The following is a 7,069-nucleotide window of genomic DNA, read 5'->3' on the forward strand; positions in this document are numbered from 1 at the left end:
CCCTCAGGTTCTCCCACTTTCTTGTATTTCCTGTCTCTCTTTGAAGCAAAAAAGACAACTTCAAAAATAATGTCGAGTCCTAACCCTTACCAGACATAAAAATGCACACATGTTAAAGATTTTATTCTATTCGTTATTCATTAATCTGTGGTTTAAAGGGACGTCTGAAGAACAGACACATCTACAGCTAAGAAATGAAAAATAAATGTGGAAAAGGAGACAAAACTGGTTTTTTGAAAGGGAAGAGGAAACAAGGCCCTTCCACTGGACAGGACGGAACTTACACGTCCGTGGCCAAGAATCATTTTACATTGTTAGCAGTTATCTAAAACTCACAAAATAGTGAAATAGCTCCCATAGAATTGGAGTCAGACAGCTGGAGGGACCTCCTCCAGACCATACATACTCTCCCACGGAAGCACAAATGCCCCCTATGTTCTTATTTATTTATTTACTATAAAAAGAATTCATAGCAAGAGTGAAGACAATTTTGAGACGTCCACTGTAGATAACTATTTTTTCTTTTCTTTTGCCCAAACAAGTCTCTTACCGCAAGTCTATTAAAAATCATCTGCTGTAGCAGGCGTTTAGTCTAGTGGTTAAGATGGCCATGTCCCATGTGGGAATATCTGGGCTCAGTCCCTGGCTCCAGCTCCTGACTCCAGCTTCCTGATAATGCATATCCTGGGAGGCAGCACTAAAGGCTCAGGCTCCCTGCCACCCACATGTGAGACCTGGATTTAGTTGCTGGCTTCTGGCTTTAGTGTGGCCCAGCCCAGCCCAGCCATTTGGGGCACTGGCTGTACTTGAGGAGTGAACAGTGTATGAGAGATTCTCTCTCTTTTGTTTAAAGATTTATTTTGTTTATTTGAAAGAGTTACAGAGAGATGTAGAGACAGAGAGAGAGGTCTTCCATCCGCTGGTTCACTCCCCACACGGCTGCAACAGCCAGAGCTGAGCAGGTCTGAAGTCAGGAGCCTGGCGCTTCTTTCCGGTCTCCCACTCATCTTCCACTCTTTTCCCAGGCTGTAGAAGAGAGCTGGATCAGAAGTGGAGCAGCTGAGACTTGAACTGGTGCCCATCTGGGATGCTGACACTGCAGGCGGCAGACCCTAAAATTTGTTTTTAATATTAAAATTGTTTTATGGAGAATCAAGTTCCCTAAAAGAAAGAACTATGGCTGGTTCGTTTTGCATTCCCAGCACCTGGCACGCAGTGAGTGCTTAATGATGTGTGTCAGTGATTACCCCTGGCTCCACATTTCTTTTTTCTTTTTTTTTTTTTTTAAGATTTTGTTTTATTTATTTGAAAGTCAGAGTTACACACACAGAGAGACACAGAGAGAGAGAGAGAGAGACAAAGATATTCCATCCACTGGTTCACACCCCAATGGCCCCAATGGTCAGAGCTGCGCCGATCTGAAGCCAGGAGCCAGGAGCCAAGAGCTTCTTCTGGGTCTCCTGCATGGGTGCAGGGGCCCAAGGACTTGGGTCATCTTTTACTGCCTTCCCAGGCCATAGCAGGGAGCTAGATCAAAAGTGAAACAGCCGGGACTTGAACCGGCGCCCATATGGGATGCCAGCACTTCAGGCAGCGGCTTCATCCACTACGCCACAGTGCCAGCCCCTGGATGTGTGCCTTTTCTAAGGTCTTAATTAATCTCTTTTGTAATGACCTTCATTTTTCTTCTCTTTTTGGGTTCCAGGGCTACTCAATAAACAGTGTAGTGGTTGATGGGAAACCCTTAAGGCATGGTAGATTGTACAGCAGACTAACTAAGGTATTGGGAGATCTAGAACTACCAGGGGCTAGCCATGTGACCTTGGAGAAAGCATTTCACTTCCTGAGCCTCCACTGATTATTTCTTCTGCACTTCAGTTTACCCTTCTGTGAAATAGGAATAGCAGCCCCCCCCCCCTTTTAGATTTATTTATTTGAAAGTCAGGGTTACAGAGAGAGAGGGAGAGACAGAGATCTTCTATCTGGTGGTTCATTTCCCAGGAGGCCATAGCCATATAGCCTGGAGCTTCATCCAGATCTCCCAAGAGGGTGACAGGGACCCAAACACCTGGGCCATCTTCTGCTGCTTTTCTCAGGCCATTAGCAGGGAGCTGGATCTGAAGTGGATACAAACTGGCATCCATATAGGTTGGATTAAGGCGGTGGCTTAACCTCCTACTCTACAATGCCAGTCTCATTCTTTCTTAATCGAGGCATTGTGATTATAAATAAGACCTAATCTGTAGGTTAAATTCTATGACAGCAGTGAAAAGACCAAATAATTTTTAAATTAACAAGCGTGTGTGTTGATTGTGTATGTTATGATGAATATACAAACAGTAGAGTTATCTCTCAGTAAATTTAGGCACTGAAGGTACAGCTCCTTTTCATTTCTTTGTAGTCATTATTTGAAACAGGACAGTTCAGTAATCAGTGTCAGGCCTGTCTGGAGGCCTTCTTGAGGGTGTCTGCCCATTGGTGATTTAATATCTGGAATACCTTATCACAAATGCAAGGCCTGGTTTTGTAGGGCAAGCTGGTGGTAAATTGATTATACCCTTCAGGTCTTAGCTTGTTTGGGAGGACTCAGAGGAGAGAGACAGTTAACTGGGGGTAACAGATGTGCAGGTTTCTCTCCAACAAACAGCACCTGTGGTCCTTCTGCAATGAGAAGAGGAAGCCTTGGGGCAGGGCAAGAGGTGGAGGCAGGAAGGGAGCCCACAGCTTGCTGAATGGGTGGTAGGGACCTGATTCCCACCAGGCTGAGTTCTTGGTATGGAGTGTAGGTTGACAAGCCTCTCAGACAGGTTTGTGAGATATAAAAACAGAGGGTTTCTGTGTCACTTCTTCTTTGTAGAGGCCTAGGAGATAGCAAGAAAGTGAAAAAAGAAACTATGTGTTATGTCTAGCAGCTAAGACCTGAACAACCTCTCTGAGTTCTCTGAGCCCTGGGGGAATCCGGAAAAACCAGACTGTTTCCAATGCACCCACAGTGTCACTGAAATAGTCTGGATTGATTAGAATGCTTTTGGATGAAAGTTAATAGAAAATCCAATTCAAACTGATTGAAACCGTAATTCAGTTTTATCTGCTCAGTAATAAAAGCTCAGAGGTAGGAGCTATTTCATCAGGCACTGGCTCCCTTGTGGTCCTCTTCTGGGCGTTGGCTTTGTCCTAAGGCTGACCCCACTTCTGATAGCAAAATGCTGGTGTCAGTTCCTGGCCTCCCTTCTGCCTGTTCAGGAAGAGAACTGCTCTTCTCCCAACCGTGGAAAAACGTGCCTGGGCTTCAGATTGGACCAACCTCAGTTATATTCTCACCTTGAAAAGAATCACCATGACTAAGAAATTGCCATCAAGGCAAGAAGGTGGATGATCCTGAGCCTACAGGAATCTACCAGTGGAAGTGGTAGGGAAGTGGAGGGGTAGTGTTTTATGTCAATCCCACCCCAATCACCTGTTTGCTACAGAATGGAGAAGGGTGAAATAGACCCTGGAGCAGCAACCAAGAACGTCCACCATGCAGATGGAGAGAGCCAGACTCCTAAAAGGGCTCTACGAATGAGACCGAAGTTCTGCTCAGTCCCAGCCGAGAACAGTCAGGGACTGTCATCCCAACCCCGCTTCCTTGGTATTGTTTACCCTACAGAACTTGGATACAACACTAGAGAAAGAGGGACAGCCAGCAATTACTAAAATTAAGTTTCCACTACCCTTAGCATAATGAGAACTGGGAGGGTGAAATTAAAATATAAAAAATAAAGTTGCATTTCTTATCTACCAATTTATAGATTAAAACTCATACCTGTGATATCAATTAATATTCTAATTTACAGGGATATCTTCCAACAATCCAAATTCACAGGTGAGGAGGAAAGAGTCCTTCTTCACATTTGTCCCTCAAAATTCTTATTATTTAAGGCTCAGCATAAATATTATTAATTTGTGAAGGCTTCCCTAACTGATGTGGGCTAACTAGGCATTTAGTTAAAGTTTAGCAAGCAGGAATTCTTGCAATCCTGTAACCTTATCTCCTTAACTGTTGGCTCGATATGCCCACCTTCCCAGGATGCACCTGTCTCATTCAGGAACCAGGGTGAGTGCTCAGATCTCACCCCATTTGTTTACCTGATTAAGGTACCACCTGCTACCTCATAAAAAGAGCCTAGAAACAGGGGAGAGGTCTCTGCACCACAGACCACGCTTGGAGGTACCACTCTCTTTTTCTGTCTTTCATGCACAACCCTCTGGCCCATTCATCATGGGTATTTCTCCCTGGGGGGCAGCCCACACTCATGTGAATGTATATTTGTTCCCTTACTGTTAAATAAAATCCCATGTATGCCTCTGCTTTGAATTCTTATCTCTGTGGGGTTAAGGACCTGGAATAGAAATTAAGATACTCAGGCTCACATCACTCCAGCCAATCAGAAGTCTTTTCTCCCTCTCTCTTTGGTTTTCATTGCTCTTGTCACTGGGCATCGTTGGAAGGCCCAAGGCTCTGCCTCTGGTCTTACTTAAAAGGCATTGTGTTCTATGGTATCCTAGAACGTTCTAGAAATATCTCCACCTGTTTGTAATTTAATCAGAAGTCTTCAAAAGAGTGAGTTATTGATTCTGAAAATGCCTTGCAGACCATTTTGTAGTTTAAAGAGCCAGAAAGAAAGTGCTTGCCCTGTAGGTCCACTGAGGAGCTGTAGCCAGGAGTGAGGGATTTCGGCCAAGAGAGGGACACTAGAACAGGGACAGAGAATCTGAAGTGGTTTCCTCTCCAGGGTGTGTTTTTCAGAAGATGTTCCTGGAAGGCTTATCTTGCAACATTGCACTTGGAGGGGACCAGATCACCAGTCAACCAATGAAAGCTGCAAGAAGCCAGTCTGAGTCAGTTTTGAGCCCATAATTCGTGAAGATGGGTGTTGCTTACGCAGAAAGGAGCTTTCTGCTTCCCTCTTTCTGCATCCTGGACACTCCCTAAGCCTTGCTGTAAAAATCCTAGCAGACTGCTTCACAGGGAGGCAGTTTCTTTGGGGAACTATGTCTTCTTGTTGTCTCCTTTACTTGCTGGAAAGAAAGGACTGTTTCCTTCAGGCAGTTCCTACTCGAGGCTGATTATCTGGAGACACTCCGAGTAGATGGGCCCACCACGCCTGCTAACAGAGCTCTTCGGGGGCAGCTGTAGTCTCATGATATCTTGCCCCGAGTTTTATGATTTCCAGTGCTTATACCATGGACTGTTTTTACTTTCTAGTTTCTTGAGCTGTAAGGTACATTGAATTTAGGTCCTTGACAAAGGACAGGGTCGGGGCTGGCACTGTGGTGTAGCAGGTAAAGCTGCTGCCTGTAGTGTCGGCATCCCACATGGGCGCCAGTCCAAGTCCCAGCTGTTCCACTTCTGATCCAGCTCTGCTATGGTGGAAGACGGCCCAAGTCCTTGGGCCCCTGCACCCATGTGGGAGACCCAGAAGAAGCTCCTGGCTCCTGGCTTCGGATTGGCACAGCTCCTGCTATTGTGGTCATTTGGGGAGTGAACCAGCGGATGGAGGACCTTTCTCTCTCTCTCTCTCTCTCTCTCGCTGACTCTGCCTCTCTGTAAATCTGCCTTTCAAATAAATAAATAAATCTTTTTTTTTTTTTTTTTTTTTTTTGACAGGCTGAGTGGACAGTGAGAGAGAGAGACAGAGAGAAAGGTCTTCCTTTGCCGTTGGTTCACCCTCCAATGGCCGCCGCGGCCGGCGCGCTGCGGCCGGCGCACCGCGCTGATCCGATGGCAGGAGCCAGGAGCCAGGTGCTTTTCCTGGTCTCCCATGGGGTGCAGGGCCCAAGCACCTGGGCCATCCTCCACTGCACTCCCTGGCCACAGCAGAGGGCTGGCCTGGAAGAGGGGCAACCGGGACAGAATCCGGTGCCCCGACCGGGACTAGAACCCGGTGTGCCGGCGCCGCTAGGCGGAGGATTAGCCTAGTGAGCCGCGGCGCCGGCCTAAATAAATAAATCTTAAAAGAAAAGAACTATGAGCCAAAATAAAAAATAAACCTGTTAAAAAAAAAGACAGGGTCCACCCATGGAAGTGAAGGCCCATCTTCAAGAAAACACATCACTGCTGGAGGAAATCAAATTTTGAACATGGCTGTAGAGGTGAATAAAACATTTTGTTAGACTCTGTGGGCTTTGTGAGCCCAGAAACAATTGTAAGTAGATTAGCAAAAATTTTGAACTGTGAATTTCTGTTTTCTGTGGACTAGGTTAAATTGGATTTCTGTTGTGCTACAAAATCAAGGGTTTAAAATTTGGAAAATGAACAAGCAAAGCAAAATAGGCTTTTATGCCCTGACATTTTCCCTTTCAATTATAAAGCCCATGTGTTCAGCGAAGATAGGGAAAAACGACAGATGTCTAAGAGCCAGAAAGAACGGTAGAAAAGTAGTGATGTTTTTATTTGTTCAGAGTGAGACAGAAGTTTATACATTACAGGAAAAGGAATGACACAGAGCAGGGTGCGGTGAGTTCTTATGGGAAGGGAAGGCCCTGTTTCTCTCTGATGGACGATGTGTGTGTACGTGAACACATGTGGAAGTGAGTGGGGTGTGTGTGTGAATATAGGAGAGGAAGTCACTTACCAGCTACTCCGTGCCAGATCCTTCTGAGATTTTACCTCATTCAATCTGGACAACCACCCTGTCGTGGGCAACAGGCCTCAGCTGAGCTTATTCCAGACTCTTCCCCGCATGCATGAAAGGTTTCAAGGTGGAGGCATAAAGGTCTACAAGAAAGCAAGATTTATTTAAAGTAAAGGAAAAGTGCATACTCAAGAAGTAAGTGCAGGCAAGCTCAAGAGAGGCAGAATGAATAAAAAAGCCTAAAACCCTCTCAACAAGATTCAGGCCATCCTTTTATGCTATTGGGAAGCAGAAGGGTTGGTGTCTTAGGTGGGCTTAACTGAGTATTCAAAGGGGTGGATTTGGGAGCGGGGTTTGAGTACTGCCCATTTCCAAGACCTTTTCTAGGAAGTGTCATGGGGTCAAGTGCATCAGGGGAGTAGAAGTGCCTCCCATGGTAATTTTATTATAGT

General features: G+C 45.6%; 1 long non-coding RNA gene across 1 annotated transcript; it reads right to left on the reverse strand.

The window, feature by feature from the left end:
• Positions 1–841: 841 nt before the first annotated feature.
• Positions 842–6,760, reverse strand: LOC138850634 (uncharacterized). The gene is made up of 2 exons (XR_011390670.1): positions 6,618–6,760; positions 842–1,112 (listed from the first exon to the last, which is right to left on the reverse strand). It is a non-coding gene; the product is annotated as an uncharacterized lncRNA (long non-coding RNA).
• Between the last annotated feature and the right edge of the window lie 309 nt (positions 6,761–7,069).

This window comes from Oryctolagus cuniculus, chromosome 1, assembly GCF_964237555.1.
Source record: "Oryctolagus cuniculus chromosome 1, mOryCun1.1, whole genome shotgun sequence".
NCBI classification, from domain to species: domain Eukaryota; kingdom Metazoa; phylum Chordata; class Mammalia; order Lagomorpha; family Leporidae; genus Oryctolagus; species Oryctolagus cuniculus.